The following is a 23,839-nucleotide window of genomic DNA, read 5'->3' as shown; positions in this document are numbered from 1 at the left end:
TTGTTATCCTCCCACAGCCCAAGAGCATGTTATACAGTGGAATAGCCAGCAGTCACAGTGACAGAGCAAAAGGCAGATTAAGCACAGCTGTCCCCTCAAGTCCGGGGATAGCCTGGTGGGCAGGAAGGAAAGTCTGAGCTGTTCCTGCCTGTTTAAAAGACAGCATTTCATTTTCAAGCTTGTCAGCGTGATCCTTTTTGAATGTATTGTTTACTGACATGCCACCCTGACATTTTGGTTTAGTAGTACAAAAAAAAAAAAAACCAAAACACCCAAAACAAGAGGTAAGGTTATAAAATCAAGTACGATGTTTTCTGCATGTTAAAAGAAGTATTGCTCCCACAGAGACCTGGAAGCTCAAACCTCTGCAGCACTGTGCCAGTACATGAAAACCAAAAAATGGAACTGACCTGGGTTTCACGGTTCAAACATGCCGTGGCAGGGGATCCTGGCACTATTTCCAAATTCAACACTCGAATAAACACAGTTGTAGTTTCTTGAACTGGATTCTTTTAATGCAATATGAAAAAGGTGAGAGAAAGGGCATACTCCTGAAGCCTATATTTCTTAGGTAGAACTAATCCTGCCTGGAGAAGCCCGGCTCGTGACTGTTTGCTATTAAGACTGTACGTGAGGGAGGGAGCGTCTTTGAGTTCACATACTTAACGCTCAGTGGTGTGTCTGCAGAGCGGCAGGAAATAAACAACAGCGAGGAGGGGTTAACCAGAGACCTGCTGGCTAAAATCTATATGCCTGGAAACAGAAGGAAGAGAGCTGCAAGGTTTAATTGTTTCTAATAGGGACATCAGCCACAGAGCTACCAGGCACAAAGATGCCTACCACAAACTGTACCCACTTTCTGTCTCCCCCCTAAACCCAAACTAGTAGTTATGCATGCCATGCCAGTCTTTCTGAATTGATCTAGAATGTCCTCCTAGTCCTCAGTTAGAGCACCACTGCAAAGCACCAGTACAGCAAGTAGAAAGAGTGGACCGAGTGATGAAACAAGCCACCTATGCATGGATCTCCACCCAAATACCTAAAACTCCTCAACTGTACCCCAAGATGTATCCTCTATCTTATTTCCTGACCGCTCTGTGCCTTCTGGAGAAATGCCACCACTCTGCCATAATTGCATTAAAGGGAACATCCACATAGAAGGTCAGATGAAAGTAAAAATGTCTCTCAGCATGATCCGAGATTGTAGGAAATCCCTTTATTTAGAGCCCATCTACCAAAAGTTCACCACTGCTCCAATACACTTCCCCTTTCTTCACAACTGATGCAGCAGATGGGAAAGAGAAACACTTGTTGGTCATCGGCAGTGGATGCAGGCATTGGTAGGGAGTAGGGCACGGAGCACAGCACAAGGCAGAAAGTCCAGATGTGGGGAGGGCTTGAGAGGAGGAAGGAGGGCAGCTGTTCATTATGCTTGGAAATGTGCAGATGAAGAAAGAGTAAAACTATGCTTTAGAAGAGCCTATTCAGCTGCAAGATGTAAAGGATAGAGCAGACATTTTCCATAAGATCTGTCACAAGAACTGACACTGGCAGAAATCAGATGTGGTTGAAGACATTTTGCTAACAATCTTCCTGGTAACTTTTCTCAAAGAAAGACCTGGGGTGCTACCCCCTGTCCAAAAAAAAACCCCTAACTCTATAAAAGAAATACTGGAAAATGGTATTGAGGAAACACCCAATGTAATGGGGAAACATACTGTAAAGCATAATGTAGTACGGTGGTTGCATACATTTTTTTGCATACAGAGTACTTAAAGATGCTAATTCGGGCAAATTCATATCTCTAGGTATTTATTCTATGCTTGTAAAATGAAATGGCATTTTTCATCCCATCTTGACTTGGAGAGAATACATTTAGGTTATAAATTGTTTAGAATTACTTGTTAATGTTACTGGCTTTTCTGTATCTGCTTGTAGGAGGGACAGGAGGGAGACTGATAATGCTTTACACATAAAATCATAGAGGAGAAAACCAGAAAGGAAGCTTTGTTTTCAACATGTTTAAACTGTTCAAATGACATGAATCGGTTGCCTTGGAAGCAGATCTGCAGCTGAATGAAACCTTTCACCTGTCCAACATATGAAATATTTATTATCTGAGGGTGACTAGAGATTCAATAAAGCCAGACATACAATGCAGAAAGCAGACCCTGGCTCATCACCTCCATGAATTTCACAGGTCCTGTGGTGGCCAGATTAGATTTTGCCACAGAGAGGGAAGTGGACTTAGTTGCAATATTGGGCGGAAGGAGAAATAAAACAAGTGGAAAGCAACATCCTAACTTTATATTCGATTTAACCAGGTTGGTGAAGCAAAATGCTGATGCTCCTCCTACACTGTGTTTAGTAAGGCTGGAAAATGTTATTGTTTCTAATTAGAGAGAAGAGTCCCCTCTCTCTTTAGATAATTACTTTTCCAATAAATTATTCTTGGCCACTTGTTTCCCTATAAAAATTGCCCAGTGTTTTTATCTTGTAGAAGTTTTTGATTTTTTTTTCCTTCTCTTTTGTGTGGGTTGGAATTAATTTATTATAGGGCTCAAACTTGGCAGAGATCCAGACACAACGGTCTGAAAAATGTTCATACTAAAATTCAATGATGGGATTCCTTGTTTATTTTATCTCAAAGCCTCCCTGAGAATTTGGTCCTGCAAAATGGAGCACAGTTGATGCACAAGTGGGCATGTAATCCAGTATGCTTTATTTTTCAGGAAAAAGACTTTAGACATTTCTATTGCTGCAGACACAACCCTGAGTATGAACAAAAGCCAGAGTCATTATTTAAGAAAGTGATATTTTTGCATAGCTGCTTTCAGCAGCAAATCGCACTTTGAAAGAATCTTGACATTTTTGCCCTTTATCACATTCATTTTTTTTCTCAGAAAATCTGGATTTCCAAGGCCTTTCGCATCCTTACTAAACAGCTTTAACGTCTGCATTCAAGGGATGTTGAAATTGTCTAATTAAACTAAGAGATAAAAATAAAGTCCATTGTCATCCTATCCTAAATTGTACCATGATAAAGTACAACATTTCTGCTAAAACTGTATGTGTGTGTGAAGTGACCAAAAAGTTGTAGAGTTAACACACAACACCAAAATATGATAATTCCTTTCATTTCATGCTGCTTCCTTATCACACTCCACTTGGCAATTGCATGAAGATTTTAGCAGTAAATATTGGATCAGATAACATCATTTTGAGACAGGCTTGCAGGCTCTTGGGTGTTGCACAGAACTGGTCCTGCCCTACCAATTAAGATGGAAGTGAGGTATGAACAAGATGGGGAGGTGAGGAGGGGAGGAAGAAAAGCACAAGAAAAGAGGCAATACAGTATCTATATTACTGTACAAATTGCACCATCATGGTTCAAAAGCAATGCAAATACTGCTGGAAAATGGGGATTTCTAATTTCTCAGTGTCAGGTAACGTTTCTCTTTCACATCACAAGAGACCTTAAAATATTAACTGGTCCTCTGTTCCAGTTATGCTGTTCCAGCACTAGTCCGGTGCCTTAACAGGGTGCACCTGTGATCCTAGGTAGGAGCGTTTCCGCATCCCTAGCATGTAATAGTTATACGCCCAGGAAAGCAAGCTTTTCCTAGACTCTGCCTTCATTTTTATTGCTTCTGTGCAAATTACTTCCTCCACGTCTGCTACAGTCCCTTTACCCTCTCACAGAACGCTGTGCTTATGCTTTCCAAAGTTTGCCAGAGAGAGGTTGCTAGGCTCCAAGTGCACCAAAAAGCGCAGAACGTGCCTTCTTTTCTGCATTTCCACACGTCTGGAATACCCCCCTCCTTTCCCACTGTGGTACATCAAGTACCTTTCCTTTCTTTCAGAAAGCTGAGAATCCATCTGTTCGGCAAAGCGCTCCATCTGCAACGACAGCGAGTCCAGTGATGTGCTGCCAATATTTCAACAAAGGGCTCCTCTAAACCCATTCCCCTGAGTCGGTAACACAGCCCACGTCCCCAGGGTGGGGATACTTGCAGACAGGAGGCGTGCAGGACTGGCAGACTCTATTCATTTGGTTTTCCCATTTCAACAAAATGCTTTCCCATATCCAAGGAAAGAGGCAGCAGCATTTGTCAAATGCATTTCTGTTATGTGCCTCCTACCAGGAATATTCATACTTGGGTCCTGGGAAGAAAAAAAAAAATCTACATCGTTAAGAGAGTTGCAGAGTGTGCACGTGTTAAAAATACAAGGGATGAAGATGGTAGCGAGGGATTTTAATCCCTTTCAGGAACTGCAGAGGACTATATCTGTGTCGAGCAAACTAGGGAAAGGGCCCCACTTACAACGAAGGAAATCATGCCAAATTTTCCTTTTAGCATTACGCTAGTGAACGGCTGAGTTCTGCAAACATGACTGCTAAGTCTGAGGACAGGGATGAAGGAAGAAGGCAGTTTTTCAGAAGGCAAGTGTACAGCACTTTAGCCATTCACACTTCTGTATCAGGTTTGAATACATATTGAATAGTATATAAACGCATATATGTATATATGGATATATGTGTGTATGTATTAAATATATATGTATTAGACAGCTGATTTACAAACTTTGGCTGCTGCATTTGACTCATATGCTGCCCTGTCTCATGCATTTTAAAAGTCCAGGCTTGACAGTTTTCCATATGTGGTTTATTCAGTTGATACGTGCAGGCCAGGATGCTTTGACTGCATGTACTTTGGATCGCCCACTTTTTCTGTCGCTGTTTATCAGCTGCACAGCATTAGGTTTATGACAAGCTGCAGTCACATATAAATGACCAGATGTTAAATTACATTAAACTCCCAAAGTTTTCAAAGGTGACAATGTAATATATCATTTGCTGGTTTTTAAATCAGCAGCTTCTTAAATCATTTGAGGCTCTTCTAAAAAACAGGAGAACTGTGTCGGAACACATAACCTATACCACTTCAACTTTCTTATCTCGATGTGCTTTTTAAATTGTACATAAGAAAAATAAAATACCTTGGACTCAACATTCGATATATCTTCCAGCAGATGAGTTTTGTTGGTTTTGAAGAATAAAGAACACAAGATTAGCGTCAGTGGTTGCCATCACATAGTTTAGCTTGAGAGCATTAATCTATAATACATGTGCAAATAATCACACTAAATAATCTCTATTTACATGTCAGGAAGCAATTTAAAAAAATATTTTCTGGTTTTGTCTACTTTGGCTGCCACACAGATAGCAAAGTGTCAAGTCTCTTACCTACAAATGCAGGCAGCACTAATGTGTCTGTCCTATAATGAGTTCTTTCAGAGAAAATACTGATCCTTATCTAGCAAAGCGCAGCAGTACATTTTGGAGCTCACCCATCTATAGCAAAACACTTTGGAACATGTTTATGTTTAAAGCATTTGTTGAATAGGCAGAGATTAAGATTGTATTCAGTTGGTCTGTTGAGCCGGGGCCTGTTTTAGGCTTCCACAAGGTGATCTGCAATGCTCAGAGCTGTCCTGCACAGCCACCAAGATGACTCCAGCACCCTGGTTCCCCTACAAAATAGGTCTAAGGAAGATGCTATATGAAAGGTAACAAAAGGCAAGTACAGCCCAAATCCACACATCACTGGGAACTCTCCCTCCAAGTCAGGCAAGACAAAAGCTTTTGAAACAGAGAGCTGATATGGCCCAGGAGGGCTGGAGTACTGCTAACCCAAGACACGGACGAATAAAGCCCCAGAAATCCTACTGACTAAATTGGTAAGGCAGAACAGCATGGGTGGAACACAGGAATCATTATTTCCTTTTTGCAGACAATAAAATGAGGCACAGACAAAAAAAAAAAAAAAAGTTACCTGCTAAGGCAAAGATATAACAGGAATTTGAAATTAATCCAGATCTGCTGTATTCTAGTCTGATTCTCTACCCATCAGACCAGCATCCCTCCTGGCTTTGAAATAAGCATTCAAGGCATAATTAAAGTAATTTATATGTCCATCATGTTACCCAGGCAAGAAATTAAAAATGCTTTCCAAAGAATTGTCCAAGTTACTTTTCACAACAGAGACAACCTGAACCAGTGAAGGTGGTGCAGGGTGCTTGTCACTCACAAGAGCATTTTCTTTTTCCAGATAGGTATGTTATTTGCCTTCTTATTTTTCTCTATTTTCTTCAAAATATCTTAAAATCCCAGTAATGCTCCAGCCCAGTTTCACTTAGTTTTGATCTTGATAAAGTATCTTATCAGTCTTCTCCCTACTCCATGCTCCCAAAGTGACTGCATGGCACAGAAAGTCTTCCCAGGCTGAGTTCTTTGTAATCTGTACAGCTCTCATCTGGTTGAAAGCATGTGAACAGGAATACAACATCCCATGCAAAAAGTCAGCTCATCTTTCATTTTGGAAAGAAAAGCTCCTGTCTCCACTGCTGTATGAGTGAGCAGGAACACAAAGTCACCAGCTCTGACTTGAAATCAGAGGGGTTGTGTTGAGCTATAAGTGGTCCAGTAAGTTTGAGTGGGATGGTTTACATCATGCCATGACTTTGAAACATTCTTGTGAGGAGATATCCAACATATAAGCAAAGTTGGAAGAAGCCAGTTGCGTTGTGTTTCCTCAACTCTCCTCTTCTAGCTGTGTCTGCTGCTGTGCCACTTTTTGGCCTCAGTGCACCATGTCTGCACTAATATCCTTGTGGTTCTTCTCCCCACCCTCTGCAGGAATGAAACTTAGTGATCTAGTCATGAGTTTCTGCTGGGCCCTCACTGCGACATCTCGCTTTGCAAACACTACTTGCAAAGGGGAGGGAAGATGTCATCTAAACACGAGTGGAAGTATCTTGTAATAAAATTCTGTTCTGATCATGCTAGTCTGATCCTTTAAGCTGACCACAAGCCTGCAAACTGAGAATGTAAGTGCTGCCGGTAGGAGCAAGTCAGTAACACAAGAAATATCCCAGTGTGAGCTCTGCCAACTAAAGAGGGTCAAACTACTTCTCTCTTCCCTTCCTCTCTCTGAGAAAAGACCTATTTCCCAAAGGATGGATCTGATTCCAAAAGCGCACATTAGCACTGAAGCTGGATGCCAACATTGCATGCAATTAAAGTGCTGGCTGCAGCACAATTTCATCTCCAACACACACCTGAAGGACCCATTCTCCTAGGTTTTTTTCTACAGTCCTTGAATACCCCATCACTCCAATGCAGTATATTTCAGTCAAGCCTATATAAACTGTCTCCTAATAAATACAGACATGTGTGTGCACATGTGCACATAACTAACAGACCAACCAACCACCTAAGCAGCAAGCTAACACTGTATATTTATATTTAGCCTTCAGCTTGCCTCATTCCCTCAAACTTTCTTAGTGCTTCAACTCTGTGTACAGCTGCTTCTTCACGAGGCAATTTTGCTGCTCATTTAACTATCACATTAATCAGGTGAATGTGTCTCTCTAGTATATCTAACAACTGCTCATTAAATCAGGTCTCCAATACTGTTGAAAAATAATTAAAAACCTGTTTCCAATAAACAAGCTATAAAGGCATTAAGGACAAAATAGTGTGTAGGAAATGTATTGGAAATGCAGGGACAGAAAATTCTGACCAGGCATAGCCTAGGCAGAATTAGCTGAATACCAAATTAATTGCTAGTAGTGTCAGGCAAATAGTAAAAAGAAAGTTATAAATATTCACTTCAAATTAACAATCGACAATTTATTGTGGCTGAACACAAGCTCCTTTTACGTCTGTTTCCTACAATTAGTCATGCAAAGCAAATTCGAAGCTTGTACACTCCATGATTTGCTTCCAGAATAGGAGGTATAATTGATAAGGGATTTACACACTGACAAAGCAAGGGAGGCCAGGCTCCCAAAATCCTTTGGAGCCAGCACACAAAGGGAATTAAACAAACCAGCGAAGGAACTAGCTCTCTGCACCTTCTTTAGCTAGCACCATGCACAGGGATACCTAATTACAGTTTGTCAGCAACTGAGGTGATGAGAGAAATCTGCCATCAGGCAATTCAAACAGAAAATAAACTAGAGATAATAATACTTCCACTGGAAGAACAAGAGACTGAATTTGTTGAGTAAATGATTCACTTTGTTTTAATTGCTACACACAGAGTGAAATGACACAGCGATATCTTGGTGACCAGGTAAAATATGTCATCTTCTACCCACTAGTGTACCACACAGCACTGAACAGAGAAGTTGCCTTCCCCTGCCTGAATTAAAGGAGGACAACTGGAAAAGATTTAAAATTCAGTTTGTACATTGAGCAATTTTAAATCAGCTCCCAGTCAATGACCCCATCTCCAAGTCAGTCACTGACAGCAGAGGCAATTTAGCAATAATGAGCATTTATATTCTGCAGTTCTTCTATATGTGTTTAGTTAGGATAGTGGTGGTTAATCTACTGTTCCACTTAATTAAATACTGTTAAAATTATACTTTAAGCATCATCTCATATCTTTTTTAGCACGATTACAATCTATAACTCTCCATTTTACATCAATCACTAATTTGCTGTCTGGTAGCATAATTTCTCATTACGAAGCATTCATCTTTAGCAAGTCAAGGTGTGCCAAGTGCTCCTAATGCTACAGCGGCCCCTCACCCTGGTGAAACCGTGCCTCAGAACGAAGAAAGAGTATCTGTCTTCCTCGTGAAAGCCATGGTGTTGGACCTCAGAAGGTATCCCATGACATATGACAGAAGTCATTATATACACATAGACTCAGACGGGTTTTCCTAAAACATGAGCATGCTAAGAAGGTGTGCGCTGAGGACACACTGCCATTCTGTAATGCAGCTGGTGGAATCAAGCAGTGGAATCAATTTAGCTATACAGAAAAGCAACGACCAGACAACAGAGAGGATTATCAGATCCACAGTGCTAGCAAAAAGAAAAAACAAGAAAAAACTCCCACTCTCTATAGCTGCACCTTCCCCCTCCTCTAGAAAGCAGATGTTTCTTGTAAAATAGTGGAAAGGAAAAGGACGACAGCCTGACAAGGAAGCCGTGGATAGAAGTGAGATATTTATCTCGATTTTGTACCCGACTGCTCTTCATATATTACTGTAAGGCTTAGCTCTGCATTATAAGCTTACTCGACATTCCGGGCAGCACTAATTTCCCAGCTACGCCGTGTGTTAAATTAGACTTTTTTTTTTTCCTAGGTATTGTTTTGTGTCTGCATTCACATTCAAAGATTCTCCCTGATGACTTTTGGGTAATCCTAGCCTCTTCAGAAGGCATACACATATGTAAGCATTAATTAAATAAACATAGGACATGCTTCCATGTAAGCAAAAGCGTGACTGAGTGCATCCCTTCTGAAGTTTGTTATTCAGTAACATGGAGAAAAAAAAAACAACTTTCAAAGAGGACGTAAATCCACTGCTTTTGGAAATCCCTTGTGTCCTAATGATGAATAAGTGCCTGTTGTCACCTGTCATAACCTGCAAGATCTTGAGAATACTGTAATACTGTGCAAATGTTACTTAGAGATTAAAGCATGTAGATACTTAGTATATCAGACATTTCTAAAACAAAATAACTAAATCCTGCTTATTTTCGCTCAACTAGCAGGTAGAGGAAAAGTACTGAAAATGAAATACAATTTAAAGCACTCCTTGACCAAGAGTAAACTGTGTGTGTAAAACACCAACATCTTTGTTATGAAAATGCTTCAGAAAGGCTTCATGGAAGAAGACAAATTGTTCAAGCCTCTCCAAAACCACAATCTTGGCTGCTTACAGTTAAACTATACAAAACATTTTGGTTTGTGGAGCCAAAGCTTTATTCCTGAAAAGCTTTATTCAGTAGCCAAGAAACCAAATATTCAGAAAGAAAGAGTGAAACTTAACCAATCTGATCACAATTATTTCACTTTTCGAAGCTTAGAATGATCTGTATATGGTACCAATAAACAACCCTTGTTGTCTTAGTAAATAGTACTGATGAAATCCTTTTGGCCTTAACTGTACACATTTCTCATGAGCAACATCAGTTTTCAAGGATTTTTTTCCTTCTCTCCAGGAAGGCAGAACTGTGCAAGACCTGTCCCAAACAAACAAAAATAAAATCCTAGTCATAAAACCAGATGTTTCAACAATAATCATAGGATGATGTGGTAGGCACAAATAACCATGTGCAGTATTTATGTTAAACTATGCTGGTTCTGTGCTAGTTTCTACTCTGTTTCTCAGAGGACACAAATATCTATTCAGATGCAACTAGCCTTAGAAAAAACATAGACTTCCTTTGTCATTTAATATTTTTGACCAGTTTTGACTGAAGCAGTATCACTGGAGTGTCTCTCATTATTGCAATTGGTTGAATCTATGTAATTAAGGAGTTTTCAGCACTTTTTTTTTTTTTTTTCCCTTGATCAGGTATGTTTGTACTATTTCCAGACTTTTACTATAGAACATATCTATCAAAGTCCATTGTGCTGGTTTTGGCTGGGTAGAGCTGATTTTCTTCATAGCAGCTTGTATGGTGCTGTGTTTTGAATCTGTGACCAAAATAGTGCTGATAACACACAGATGTTTTAGTTATTGCTGAGTAGTGCCTGCACAGTGTCAAGGCCTCTTCTGTTTCTCATGTTGCCCCACCACTGAGGAGGCTGAGGGTGCATGAGGAGTTAGGAGGGGACACAGCTGAGACAGCTGACCCCAGTTGACCAAAGGGATATCCCATACCATATGGCGTCATGCTCAGCATATAAACCTGGGGAAGAAGGAGGAAGCAGGTGATGTTCAGAGTGATAGCACTTGTCTTCCCAAGTCACTGTTACATGTGATGAAGCCCTGCTTTCCTGGAGATGGTCGAACACCTGCCTGCTGAGAGGAAGTACTGAATGAATTCCTTGTTCTGCTTGAACACAAGGCTTTTGCTTTACCTATTTAACTGGTTTTCTCTCAGCACAGGGTTTTCTTGCTTTTACCCTTCTGATTCTCTCCCTCATCTTAGCCAGGGGGCTGGGGCGTGAGCAAGTGGTGGTGTGGGGCTCAGCTGTCAGCTGGAGTTAAAACACAAAATCCATATAAAACCCCCCGATCATATTCCATGTGTATGTAATCCATATTCATATTCCAAACATACTGTGTGTTGGATAAGAGATCATTCTCCCTTGTTATAAGAATCTCTGACACGCAAAGTTTGTTTGACCAGTCTAAATCAGGCCAAATTTGATGACCATAATATTAAACATTCTGTTGAACTGCAAGGAGAATTTTAGTTCGTAAGATATTTCATTTTGAAGTTGTTTAAAAAATTCTCTAGCTTACAGTTTGAAAAAAATATTTCAAATATAAATGTATGAGTCCTTAATTTGCAAAAGCTAATCTGGGATATTTAGTTGGAAAATTGTTTAAAACACTGTTATATTTCAAACAGTATCCGTTTTCATTGTCAGTTTTTGACAAGAGTTTTTAAAAGTCCTCACTTCAACAAATTGCCAAATAAAATCTTCTGTGGCAAAGGTATTGCAAAAGCATGCTGTGCAAAAGACACGCTTCCACTGAGATGCAGATTAATAGAACAAGCAAGAAGAGATGTTTATATTTATATGGAAAAGCAGATCTATCTGTAGCAATAATAACGTTTATTAGACTTGAGCTTATTTTCAGCATGAATGCAGGGATGTTTTAATATTCCAAACCACCACAGAATGGTTTTATTTGCTTTATTCATTAAAAAAAAAAAAAAAAAAAAAAAAAAAAAAAAAAAAATGGATATAGATATCTCGGCTCATAAAAGCAGTGAGCTCTCACCACATATTTTCTACCTGGTATTATAAACCAAATGTATAAAATGCACGGTTCCAGAGAAAAGTACATGATTTTGCAGTTCACTGAATCCTTTCTTTAACAACCTTTCCATTTCTCATTTGTGTAAGCAAATGAAAGCAAAACCAGCAGTTTCTGAAAACACACAGAACATTTCAACTTTATTTAAGAGTTAGATGAAAACAGCAAAGAACAGAAAAATAACAGAATTTGTAGAAGCACAGAACCACAGACCAACCCAGGCTAGATGGTCCCTTTAGCAGTTGTTTGGTGCAATCCCTCGCTCCAAGAGTGGCCAACTTAGAACTGGTTGCTCAAGACTGCCAGGTTTGAATACCTCCAAGAATGGAGAGTTCACAGCCTCTCTATGAAACCTGCTCCAATGATTGACTACATTACTGAGATTTTTTTTACTTTCCTAATATCCAGCTGGGATTTCCCACATTGCAATTTGTGTCCATTTCTTCTCCCATCATTGTCCTCTTACAAGAAAGATCTGGTTTCATCTTCCTTATATCCCCATTAGACAGCTGATGATAACATTTTTGATCCTGAAGATAAATTTACATCTTTCCTCAAAATTATTTTCGTAAGGCTGAACAGACTCACTTGTCTTGGTTTCATCTGGTTTATCATGTGCTCCATCAACACTCAAGAAATACCTGAAGTGTTTATTATAAAGACAAAACATGCATGTGATGCCCAAACTCTAGCCAAGACAGCTGACAGATTGTCACCTATTTCAAAGGACTTTTGATCAAGTCCTTATTTTACACTTGAATAAACAATAAGGCAGGAGGGGGGGGGAAAGATTAATTATATCACAGAGCTGTTTGAGTATCTCTGTTTGCTGTTTAAAGATTTTTCATCAAAATTCATAACTGGAACTCAAGCTTCCCAGTTTTTATTATATCAGAGGTTATACACGGCTTCAGAAATAAGTATCTGAATGTCCTGATACATAACTTGGTTTAAAGTTTAATGGTACATTACACCTATCTGTTCTACAGTAGGAGTGGAAATCTTCAGATTTAATTTGCTAAGTCTTTTGCTCTTTCGTGGTTACTGCACCCAGTGACCAAATTACACTGTACACTGTGTACTAATAGCTGGTAAGTGGGAGAGAGCACATTGCCACACTGCTGGCAAAACACCGATCACTGAATTCTTATTAAAGTTCTAATGTTTAGATATGTCTTAACTTTCAGCACTGGAATTTATCTGGACCTCTGTGTACCTTCATTCTTTGGGCATTTCATGATTTCCCTTGACAGTATAGGGAAAAGGAAGCTGTTTACACACACACACACACACACACACACATATATATATACACATTAGATCAAGAAATTGATTCACTTTCCCAACAGAAGAATGAACTAATAGGATGGTGAAATTGTGAATCACATTCTGTGGCTTTAAGGCAAGCTTATAAAGTAATAAAATGAAGCTCCCTGGAGACATCGAAACCCAGCAGAGCATATTAGAGCATATTTTTTGAATAATTTCCTATTTTTTGTCCAATGCAATATGTGTTTTGAGCCAAACTTAGAATAACGTGATCACTTCTGTTATCATCACGTAGTTATTTGACTGCTTTTTTTAAAAAAGTCAGCCACCAAATAGGGAACGTGCAAATATGTCTTCAAAAACAACACAAAGCTTTCCACCACCAAGCAAACTCCATGTTTCATTGTTCCCATTCCCTTGAAGTAAGAAGTGCACTCACTAACTATTAGATATTAAGTGGCTATAAGTCATTAGTATTTCATTTTTTCAAGGATTTTTTTTCCCCAGTGTTTTAAGGGCAGTCAGACAGCAACATTTGCTGTGTGACAGACATCTGTAAGAAACGCGAACGCATACAAAGTTCCAGCTTTCAGACAACTCAAGCTAAATTACTAACTTGCTGTTTCAATATAAGCTTGCTGCTGTGTGCAGCAAAGACACAGTACAAATAAAGGCAATCCTCTGTCCTGGAAATCATACTAGACACAACTAAAACAAGCTACTGTTGAAGCAGGAAGTTCTTTTCTGCTGATTATTTCTTTTACTAATTATTCCTTGAGGTTGCTGCACCTTCTGCAATACTGTGACGAAGAGAAAATTTGACTAATAAAAGGATTTCAAAGTCTCTTGTAAAAAGGAGGAGGTTCTGCTGTAATTTTGCTACATTTAGATACAATGAGATATAAAAAGTGGATTTATTTGAATTTTAGGAAATACAGGGTCTGCACTTAAGACATAGAAATTTCCACAGAAAAGGTGCATTGTGGCCTCTAGCACTCTTTATGAGATCTTCTCATCCACACAAATGTCCAGATCAAAAGGGAGATAAGACTTTGCAAGTAAGGAAGAAAAACTTTGATGTGATTTCTCGGAAAGAGAGCTTCCAGTGAAAGAGGAAGGTCTCAGAAGGCTGAGAAATGTAAATATAGTACTTGCATCTATGGTAGGCTTGCAACAAAAGACATATCCTTAGCCCTTTGAAATCTCTTAAAGCCTTTCTTAGTTAAGGTTCCATGAACTTAAAATTTTTTTGTAACAACTGGCTTTATGGGAAAGCTGACCTGGGAACTAGCCTGTAGTGGATCCCCTGCCCTTTGTGTAGGCAGAATTGCAAGCTGACACACTAAGAGCGTGCCAAGGTAAATCAGAGCAGGGACTACACTTGGAGAGATTACTTACCAGAGAGACAATGCGAACCAGAACCATGGCACTGGATAGCATAAGACAAAACAAGCAAGAAGAAATAAATTTGTGAGCTAAAAATTCAGAGATTAGAACAGAGGCTCTCCAAAGAAATGAGGTCACCCATGCCAGGGGTATGGGGGGGAAAGATCACATGTCCTGTGGGAGCTCAGCTGATAGATGGGGTGGGAGGAGAAATCATAAATGAGATGTAAGAATCTTGAGAGAGGGAGGATACAATCATAAAAGCAAAGGGAAGAGAAGGGTCAATGAAACTGGAGTAAAATTAAAGCAAGGTGCTTCTGAATGTTGTTACAGTTATATAGATTACATACTTTATTCACCACTTACAGAGCTGTTTCAAGAACAACTGCATTATTGAAATCAATACAAAACTGCTGAGGTGCTCCACAAACACAAGCTTGGGTAATGTACCTGCCCTGCCACATTTACCATCAGACGGAGCTTGGTAAATCTCATCCATTCAGCCATAAATAATAACTGCCCAAACCTCTGCCAGATTGGCACTTTTTCCAAATTTCAGCTATATTTACACACCCACAGTTAGCAGCTGACAAGTCATATATGAGGGAAATTGCCTCCCTCTAAAAAAGAGCTGCTGTCAGAACTGCTCTGTTCCACATGGAAATAATTCAAAGGAGTTGTCACAAAAGAGCAGCTAGACTCAGAGTAGTTACCGCAACAGACATTTTTACGCAACCCATGTTCCAGTACTTTTATACTTCTTCTGTTCAGCTACAGAGTTAAGTATCAGAGATAAGTTTTCTTTCATTTTTTTTAAAACTCATAACTTCATGAGGCTAGCAGCAAAAATATTAAAAGAACCAAAATACAGTCAATGGCTCTACTTTGAGCCAAACTTTCCTGAGATGCAGGCAGTGTCATTAAGTCACAGGCAGGCAGGTATCGCCCAGGGATGGGCCTACTTTTTCAGTGCCTGATAAGCATTGTCATTGCCTGAAAAGATGGGGATGGGCCACTCTAACTTGAGTAGTCTCACCCTATGCCTTGGCACTGCAAAGCTGGTGGAGAAGGGTAGGCATCTCCTTGCATTTCTGTAGCTGTCACCTTCATACACAATTCTGGCAACAACTACAGCTCTTCTAGGAGGTCTCTCCATATTTCCTTTTTCTAAATCTTTTTCCCCTCTTCCTCCTCGTGAGGACCAAGAAGGTGAGGAGGCATCATTGGAGATGAAAGGTGAGGACAGGCTGCCTTTTATGAGCTGGAGTGAAAGTAATATGCTGGATAGTGCCAAGACAGGTGCCAGGAGATGTGAGCTCAGAGACTGGTGTCTCAAAGAAAGAAGGATGCAGAGGTAGAGAGATTTTCTAGGGGGAAAAAAAAGAGCCTCAGGCACCCACTAATAGCCTGCTACAGTCTCCTGCACTTACCCCCCAGCCCCACTGCCTCTGCAAGGCTCCTTGCTCCTCTTCTCCAGCTGCTCTTACCCATCTTGCTCCATCCATTCCCTTTCTCCACTCAGAGCTGACCTCTCACCTGTCTAGGGCATTTCCTGAAGCTCAGCTACTGCCCCTCTCTCTCCCTTCCTGTCTGCAGCTGGAGCCCACCCTGCTACTGCAGAGCCTCAGGCTCTGTCTACATAGCCAGAAAACCTTGCACTGGTGGGACATTTGAATGGCACACCCATCCCTCTCGTGGGCAGCACACCTCTTCAGCTGGGCAAAGAGATGAGACAAGGCAACGCATCCTCCACAGTCAGTTTGCACGCTTTTGCAGTGACATGGCACTGGGCATGGGAGATGATAAAATGCAGTCATACCACCTGAAATGGGACCTTATGTTTTCATTTTTTTCAAGGGAAATCCTGAATGGAAATCTTTATAGTTTTGCTTTGAAGGTGATTTAAGTAACTGCTTTATTCCCTAATCTAAGGCAAGGGAACACCATAAATGTCACAGTAATTTTAGTTACTTACAAAAACATTTGTAAAGATATTAATATCATCTACTATATGTGAGCAGTATCGCCCTAAGTAAGTGAATCCATAAAGAGCAGGTTTTATAAGGTAGTATTAACCTCAGTGAAATAATCAGTATTCCTGAATCACCTCTAGTTTGGATAATGGAGATACTTCTTCCAGATAAACCTAAGATAAAAAGATGGTATGCAGCATTGAAAACATTATGAATTTGGGATATTTACATAATTTTGGATCACTGAAAGTATGACAATGAAATTAAATTTAATACTTTATGTCCCAAATATTCTGTCTGGTTTTGTTTGGTTCACATAACAACCCAAAATTCAAGCACCCATTCTTCTCAAAGCAGCATCTCACCATTTCACCATTTCAGATAGTAAGTATGAATAACTGATTTTTTATATATATATATATATATATATATATATATATCCACACCAACTTTTGGACTGCACTGTGCCACAAGTTATCACAGCTGTAAAACAGGCTGGATAAACTTGGAAAGAAAACATGGACAGAAATCCTGCTTTGCTGAACAGCACGTCCAATAATGCTCTCAGCTCTAACACATGCCAAAATTCACAGGATCTGCAAAATTCCCACCCTGCTGCCACCACCACCAGCCAGAGGAGCTCTTGACAGGACATCACACCCAAACTCTGCTAGCAGGAGCGATCTGCTGTACATTTATTAAGCTGTCTGCAAATTTGACACCTCTGTAGCCTCCATCTGACTGTAGCAGCAAAGTAGGTTTCTTCTTCCCTCTTGTGATGTTTCAGACTCAGAGCCATCACTCAAGGAGTTTGAGGACTCCTAGTTCATCTGCTTGTCATATAGGCAGTCAGGGCAGGAGAAAAGAGGGGAGATAAATTTAATTATTTATTCTAGACTGGCACACCTCCTTCTGCAAAGCATCCAGTGCCTGCTTTGGCTAACTCTCACAGGTTTCCTAAGCTGTGATAGAACGATATGGACATAATCCTTCGAATTTTTTCACTGCTGCCCAAAATGTTCTCAACAGCAACAGTGAATATTGTCCAACATAATTAGACACTGAGTAATGTGAAGCCAAAATAAGACAGAGGGACAAAACAACGATAGCCAAGGCTCCCCTCCTCAAATGGAGCCAGCTCATGAACTGAACCAGATGTACAAAATGCTCTCACAACCAGCATCACGCATTAAATCTGCGCCCTCCTACCCCAGAGCTCTGGGAGGGTTTCTGTTGTATATTTAGCAGTCTTTCCCCAAAGGTTTAGCTCTCTTGTTCATTTCCTCCTTCAAATGACAGCTAAGCAAGCATGTCCACAGTTTGTGGACAGGAAAGGCTTTTGTCTGGCAGGAGGAAGAGTAACACTTTTAAAAAATCTATTTGGTGCTCTAAAATATGCACTTCCCTGTCTGTCTTGTTCTGACCACACTCTACTCTCAGCCAAGAAGTAAGCCAAGAAACACTCTTTGCAGGCTGCAATTAAAAAACAATCCACACAGCATTGTTAGTACCTGGATAAACAGCCAATAATTATTTAAGTGTGCGTGCCAGTCCCAGTCTGCCTGGCTCTGAAAGTGGAGCCAGGACATGTGTTCTGGGCACTGCTCTAAATGGGAAGCGCTCTGTAATTTTACAGAAGGGTGGTGGATGCAAGAGCCTTAAATATCAATATTGAAGAGTACAGGAAAGTCTTTGTCACAGTTTTGAACACAGGCAGATCTGCGCTGTAGCAGGGAAGCATGATCTAGGGATTTTGGAGGGTAATAGATAAGTGATGTGCATCACCCTACAGGACACCTACCACTGAAAAGATGCATCGTCATAGTATAGTTTTAGCCAAGATAGTTCTCCTCATTGCATTGATAGCACGCTGACAAAACCTGAGATAGAACCTGTTGAAATACACTCGGTTGCATGTGGAAACTAGAAATGAGCCATATGCCCAATCTCATACCTGTCACCAGATGAGCACTGGTGACACAGGAGATGTTCACAACCCCCAGGCCAGTGCTTCAACATCTGCAGCACATGTACTTGCCTTTTTTTCAGAGACCAGGCACAGACATGAAGCTAACGACTTAGTCTTGCATTCTTTACAGAGCAGCATAGAAAAAAAAATAATACAAGAAGTCAACAAGCATCTACTTTTGAAACCTTTATCACACTTTTCTAGCTATTACTTCTTCCCCCTCCCCAACCCACTACTTTTGTAACAGGGTCTGCTGCACCTACAGAATGTGTACAGCTGCACGACAAGCGAGTTCTGTTTTCTGTAAATTAAAAAACAGCAAGCAAGCAAATAGCTGCATGTGGTTATTATTTCGTCTCTTTATCCATTTTTTGCCTTTAGTATCTACAAAACATCTCTGTTGGACCTTCTTGATATTCATTTTAAGTCTATCAAGTATCAAAAAGTAGCTGAGACAGTTGCCTTTCTCACTTAGACATTACATCACCATGCCCTCTCCAGAAAGGATAAAATATTTATTATGATTAATACAAAAGGCATTACAGACATAGAATTTTAGGAACATCAGAACAAATTAAAATTTAAAATAATAACATACCTAATAGCTTTCTCTACTTTGGAATCTGGAGGGCTGTACTGAGGGTCTTTTACCATCTTAGAAATGACATTAAAAGACATTCTCATACAATCTGCATTTAGGCCTAGTGCAAAACCCAAGTGAAAAGCACATTAAATTCAGATTATAGCTTTTTTAAACTCACCACGGCCAGGAAAAGTTGATGCCACATTTCATATCAGCAAGCATTGTCTTGGTAACCTGGAGACATGCTTTTATTTTGTTGATATAATGAGAAGCAATAACCCTTTGAGAATGATCAGCAGTCACTTTAGTCCTGCTTGATCAGTGCCAGCTGAACTTGGTGTTGATCAGCTGTGATGTGGGATGGAGCCCTGAGCTGCCTTGCTGGGGCTCTCTCCCCTCACAGCTCAGCAGCTGCATTTGTGCTTTAGGCCCTTCCCTTACTCCCCGTCTGCGTTTGGCTGTGGCCCTGATGTGCCTGGCCCCACATCCAGCCCGTCCCAGACCAGCCAGGGCACCACAGGGCTGCAGTCTTGCCAGGAGAGACACTGCCCCTGCCTGCCTCGCCACCCTCCTGGCTCCCCTGGCCCTGCAGAGCAGCTCTGGCACGGGGATGTGTGGAAACATCCCATATTTCCCATATTATACCACCTACCTGTACCGCCTTAGGAAAGTTCTCTACTCATCTCTTTTTTAGCTCTCTAAAGGCCAGCACTTCATCAGCCTAACACTGTCTGGAAGGCTGGAATGAAAAATACCAAATCCATCTATCTCTTGAATTGAGGGGTTTTACACGCTGACCACAATCCAGTGAAACCTCTGATTTCCCTGAGCAATAAAGCCAGGCTGTGGCTGTGGCCCTTGGGATGGAGAAGTGCTGGCTACACAGAAACGGCCGAGTCTTCCCACAGCCTGTCCTGGAGCAACGGAAGGAGGAAGACAGAGCCTGGGTCATTCTGGAAGTAGGGCTGTGCAAGATAAATAGGGTGATATCTGTTCCAGACCACAAATGCACTGAGGAAAATGCTGACAAGGGATTCCTTTAAGCATCTGTTTATACTGTGCAGGAGAGAAATCTGAATTACCACAAGAGGACTTCAATTTCAATAGCATACGCTGGAGGCTTTGTGCTGCCTTGAAATGAATAAATAAAAATAAAAAAATTCTACATAAGGACATTTTTTGAACTCAGTAAGAATTGCATTTAGCTTGCAGGAATTTTATATTATACCTAATCTTGAAAGATAACATAAAACTTACTACAGAACTAAAAATTAGCAGTTGCTTCTTTATGAATGACACCATTTGCTCATTATGTTTCTTATTCACAAACAGGATAACATGAAAACAAATATACCTGGTGCCTTAAAATGATTCATTTTGCAATCCAAAAAACAATTAGGAGCAAATTCAGCTGAGAAAAACAGTTTATTTGGGAAAAAGATGAAAGCTGGGACCTATTTAATAACATTTTACTAGAGACTTAAAAAAAAAAACATTAACAATGAGAAAAAAGAAATACGTGTCTGAATCGTCACTGTGGCTTACTGAAGTAAAAATAGCTATAAAAATTAATCTGCAGCAGGGAACAAAGGGAAATATACTGCAATTAATATATATTAGATGATTAGAGAACAGCAAAAAAGAAGGGGAAAAAAATCAGTATTATGCAGAGTAAAGGACAGAGGCAAATTTCTAAGTATGGCAAGCTGAAGAGGAATCTTAGCAATGACGTCAGTCCTCTGCTGGACAGAAATGATAGACGTGGCGATAAAGATGCAGGAAAGATAAACGAGCTCAATAAATAGATTGGTTCTGCCTTTGAGGGTGAGAAGCAGCCCCTCGGAAGTGTACCCTCTTGCTGGGTTTGTGTTGCGGGGTTTTTTGGTAGTGGGTGAGGAGGCTAGAGTGGTGGCCCACTGTGAGAACCTTCTCAAAGTTCCCCCAGTTCCAAGTCAGACCCACCTTTGCATCAAGGCTGGACCAATTAGCGACGGTGGCTGCACCTCTGTGATAAAGTATGTAAGAAGGGGAACCTGGGAGGAGGAGTTGTAGAGGCTGTGAGGAGGAGTTATGAGAAGGACACCCATGTGAACACTGAGGTCAGTGGAAACAAGGAGGAGGAAGAGGGGGAGGTGCACCAGAGCAGAAAGCACTTCTGTATCTTCTGGTCAGATGCAGGGCTGCTCTCCTGCCACCACAGAGGTCCACGGTGGAGCAGATGCCTACCTGTAGCCTGCAGAGCACCCCTCACCAGTGCAGGCAGCTGTGCCTGAAGAAGTCCAGGACTCTGTGGGAAGAGGCCCCCGCTGGTGTAGTTTGGCACTGGGAGGACTGCAACACGCGGGAGGGACCCACACAAAAGCAGCTTGGGAAGAGCTGCAGCCCATGGGAAGGACTCATGCCAGAGAAAGTTGTGGGGGCTGTTTCTCATTGGAGGGACACCACACTGGAGCAGGGGAGGAATGTGAGGAGTCCTCCCCCTGAGGAGAAATAAGCAGCTGGACTGACCGCACCCCCCAATCCTTCCCCCTGCACCGCTGTGGGAGGAGGAGGTAGAGAAACCGGGACCAAGACTGAGCCCAGGAAGAAGGCAGGGGTGGGGGAAGGTGTTTTTAAAGATGTGGTAATGTTTCTCACTGTCCCACTCTGTTAAGTAATGTTGTTGTTAGTGTTTGAATTAAATTGATGATCTTTTTCTTCCCCTTAGGAGTCTATCTTTTGCCCATGACCATAAGGGTTGGATCATCCCTCCCTGTCCTTATCTTGATTCCTGAGACTTTTTCTTTACTTTTTCCTTTCCATTCCTGAGGCAGAAGGGCTGAGTGAGCAGCTGTGTGGTGCTCAGTTGCTCTCTGGGCTCAAACCACAATACATTTGCACACCAAATATGCCAAATGCACTTTATTCTAGTTTTGTGCTGGTCCACTTGGATTTTCAAGTGTTGTTTTGATGGTCAGTGTTTCCTTTTTTATTTTCCTATATGCTGTTTCCTTAGACTGAACTTTTCTTCTCTTTGTTACGATTTGATAAGTGAACCTGAAATGACTCTACAGAGAAGTGGCATTCTTAGATGCCTGAAATCCCTCCACCGTTGTCCTCGACCCACTTGTGCCATGATACATAGGTGCAGTTTACTTAGCATCTTTGATGTTTTAATTCATGCTCAGCTATGATAAATACTTTCTTTGCTGTCAGTAGCTTGGAAGCATATTAAACAGCAGCTGTATCAGCACTTCTGTATAAAAAGCTAGCTTAGGAGGTTTTGAACCATGAACATTGATTTTCAATTAATCTTAGACTACTAGAGAAATTCTAGAGCAGTAGAAGAAAACTAAAACTATGCCAGTTTTTGTAATAGGTAAATAGAATGACCGAGGTCTGCACAGGCTTATCAGCCCTTCATCAATCCCAAACAAAAAAAACCCAGAGTGCTTGCTATCAGATTTCATGTCATAAAGCTACTGTTAATCTCGCCCAAACAAGCTTCACTGATTACAGGGATTTCCTGAACAGGACCATAGAAACATCCTAATGGATTTGGTCAAAGCAAAAAACATCCTGGAACTTGGACCAGTTTGAAAAAAGGGAGAAAACAACCATCAGACATTTAAAAATAATTTTAAAAACCCCAGTGTAGTCCTATCCTTACAAACCATTTTGTGTTCTGCACCCCTAACATTACAGTGCCCTTTTCATTTAGATTTAAGTAGACTAAAACAATGAAGAAGTTTAATTTAATAATTTGTAGCAATAAAATCCCATTCGATGTATTAGGATGTCTTCTTGAACACTATGGTTTTTTTTATTAAAACATTTATATATATGCTGGATCCTCTGTACAACTTTGGCTTACCTTTTTTTTTTTTTTTCAGATCAACAAGTAAAATTTAAAACATGCATGGAACAAAACATGCTGGTTTTTATTCGACCTTAGCTCTTCATGAAGTTCAGAGCTTTTAGGTGCAGTAGGGGAAAAGGACGTTTCACATGTTTCCTTTTTGGATTGCTTCTATGTGTTTGTTGTACGTATTTCATACTCATCTAAGGAGCTACACAAATATCAAAGTAATGAAGACAAACAAAAATCTTAAACTTTCAAAAAATATCTTTGAGGGAATATTTAGGTGTATAATGTCATTATTTGTTTGGCAAGGCTTTTTTAGGAAACAATGAAACAATCACTGTTGCAAGAAAGGAAGCTTCATAACAGCTCCAAATACTTTATGGAATGTTGTTAATAGTTATAAGCTTTTGCAGCACATATCTATATTAAGATAAACCATACCACAGCTAACTAATGTATAAGATAAGTTACCTTTTGGCTTCTTAATTTTTACTACGCTAAATATTATGTTCTTTACCAGCTGAAATCATCTGGCTCCTATTTATCAGTCATTCAAAAAGGTGACTCTCAACATGTTCAGAGGCTGTGTTTAGGAAGCATTATTTGCTCATCAGAGTCACAGACTGCTAAGCAGATTTACAACCTTGTACGTAAGTTATCCTCGCTAATCTTTGCTTAAGAGTAAGTTGAGTCTGATACGACAGCTAAGCAGCTTTCAGTATTGTATTGAGTCACGCTTCATTGCTTGTAGTGGTACTTTTTTTTTGCTAAATGATCAATCTCCATTTAGGTTATTGGGGGGAAAAGAAAGATGAAAGAGGACGGAGAGAAGACAGCCCTAGTCTTCACTAGGGCTCTGTAAAGCACGACAATTTCCTGACCCACCAACAGTTTCTCTGTTGAACTGAGCTGCAGAGTAGCACAAAAGCCTTGCATATGAAGGACTTGAACAGGCAGTGATTAACCACACACTTCACAGAAAAATTACTCTTGTGGGTAATAATGGAATACAT

The 23,839-nt window shown here is 40.5% G+C and overlaps 1 protein-coding gene across 8 annotated transcripts in view; it reads right to left on the bottom strand.

The window, feature by feature from the left end:
• Window positions 1–23,839, bottom strand: part of ENOX1 (ecto-NOX disulfide-thiol exchanger 1) — a 381,250-nt gene that overhangs the window by 158,870 nt on the left and 198,541 nt on the right. Inside the window, exon 1 of one of the 8 annotated variants that reach the window (XM_026853260.1) lies at window positions 411–575. The exons of the other annotated variants lie outside the window; for them this stretch is intronic. The gene's annotated coding sequence lies outside the window, so the exon portion shown is untranslated. Of the gene's footprint in view, window positions 1–410; window positions 576–23,839 lie in introns of those variants that run through there. 8 annotated transcript variants of the gene reach the window in all.

This window comes from Athene cunicularia (genome assembly GCF_003259725.1).
Source record: "Athene cunicularia isolate RWA chromosome 1 unlocalized genomic scaffold, athCun1 chr1_part1, whole genome shotgun sequence".
Lineage (NCBI taxonomy): Eukaryota > Metazoa > Chordata > Aves > Strigiformes > Strigidae > Athene > Athene cunicularia.
This window is presented reverse-complemented; position numbering and strand designations above follow the sequence as displayed.